The following is a 2218-nucleotide window of genomic DNA, read 5'->3' as shown; positions in this document are numbered from 1 at the left end:
AATTCTAAGCCTTGTGCTGCATATCTTCTTGGAATCCATTATTTCCTACCCACATACTGGGGCTAGCTATGCATTGTGTATAATCCCACACCTGCAGCTGCGCTGTGCCAGGATACCCCCCCACCCCCCACCCCCGGGGTCCTGACGCTTCCTTTCTAAAGTTGAACGTCTGAAGCTTCTTCTTCCTACCCCAGGCCGTGATAACGCCAGGAATCTCTCTCGCCCCCTCCACCTGCAGGGCTGAGTCTGTGGCTGGGTGGTCCTGCACCCTCCTGCGCCTGCGCTCTCCAGGGCCAGGCGGTAACACCCAGCCGGACCCCATTGTACACCGGGGGAATCCGAGACCCCGCAGGGACACAGCGGCCCGAGGTGACCCAGACCTCGACGCTGGCCACTCTGAGTGGTGGATTGCGAGGGCCCAGGGTCTGCCCCCACGGTCCGCTGCATCCCTAAGTCTCCGGCCCTGGGACGGTAGAATTCGCGCTTGCGCAGTGTCTCCCGGCGATGCAACTTTGTGGGGGAACCCGCCCCCTTTGCCCCGGCGACGCGTCACCAGTTGTCATGGTGACCACCTTGTTTCCCAGTTTTGCAAGAGCCGGAAGCTCCAGTTGGGGTAAGGAGGTCCCCATCTCGAGCTTGTTTAATAGTTCTTTTTGGCGCTGAGGTAAGTAGACCTAGGCGGGCCCACTCCCCTCCACCCACCCCTCCTCGCTACCTGTACACTTGGGCCGGTTGGGGTCAGCTCTAATTTTAGGTCCCCACCCACTCTGAGGGAGGGCTACCTAGACTGAGCCAGGAGACTTGGGGTAAATTTTGGGCCCCACACTAGGACAAACTTGGGAGAGGCCATAGGAGGAACTGGACTAGGAAGAAATGGGGCGAACCTAAGTGTCTGAGGGGCTGGGTGGGCTGAGGTGCTCAGCCTAGCCAAGATCTGACTCAGCTTCCAACTTTGTGTGAAGGATTCAGAAATCCAGAGGTCTCTGAGGGCAGGAGCTCAGATTTTGGGTGGGCTGGGGTGGGGGTGGGGCACAGCCCAGCCCTGTTTGGAGAAGGCAGCTCTTAGTCACCCACAGCTGTGTGCTGAAGAGGCGGGTACCTTTTAGTCTTGGTGTTGCTGCTAGAGCTGGGTGGGGAGGGGGGAGGTAGGGAGGAGTTAACTCAGTGGAGCACTTGCTTAGCCTGAGCCAGGCTCTGGGTTCAATCCCCAGCCCTGGGGAAAAACAATGTTGGAGACATGTTACTGCTGGCCTCTGCTGGCTGCCTTCCTTTGAATTTCCCTTCTTGTTCTTTGCCTTGGGAAGTTTTTTTATTTTATTTTATTTTTATTTTTTTGGTGCTGAGGATTGAACCCAGGGCCTCAAGCATGCTAGGCAAACACTCTACCACTAAGCCACATCCCCAGCCTTTAATTCTTTTATCTGTCGAATAGGCTCAAGACTGAATTGTCAGTTTACACTAGTCACACTTACTCATTAAAAAATTTTTTTTTAATTGTAGATGGGCACAATACCCTTATTTTACTTATTTATCGGTGCTGAGGATCGAACTCAGTGCTCCACGCAGACAAGGCATGTGCTCCACCACTGAGCCACAACCCCAACCCACATTTATTCATTTTTAAGGAAACATTTCTGGGCTCATCTGTATGGTAGAACTTAATTCCATGACTCAGTAATTCTAATGAGTCATAAAAAAGAACATATGCATTTACCAAAAGCTGCACATGAGAATAGTCATAGCATTCTCATTATACGACTAAAGTGGAACAAGCCAAGAAAAAAGCAGTAGAAAAAGATGAGTTTTGATGTATTTATACAATGACACACCACACAACAATGAGAAAGAACAACCTCAACTATACAAGTAATACAGATGAATCTTATGAATATTGAATGAAAGAAGTCAGATGCAGAAGAATGCATAGTGTATGATTCCATTTATATTAAGTTTGAAACCAGAGGAATAATTTGGATTATTAATGCTCAGGTTAGTGTCACCTTGTGGGGCTTAGGCAGTGACTAGTGACTGGAAAGAGGGTTGAGATGTTCCTTGATCTGAGTGCTGGCTACATAGATGCGTTCATTTTGTGTGCATGGTTTGTGATGTTTGCACTTTTTGATATGTCATACTTAAATAATAATTTTAAAAGGAAAAAAAATTGCTTTTATTTAACCTAAAAAAATGTCTGCCTTTGATCAGGTTTTGGAAATCTCAA

This window comes from Marmota flaviventris, chromosome 17 (assembly GCF_047511675.1).
Source record: "Marmota flaviventris isolate mMarFla1 chromosome 17, mMarFla1.hap1, whole genome shotgun sequence".
NCBI lineage: Eukaryota > Metazoa > Chordata > Mammalia > Rodentia > Sciuridae > Marmota > Marmota flaviventris.
Note: the sequence above shows the minus strand (reverse complement) of the source record.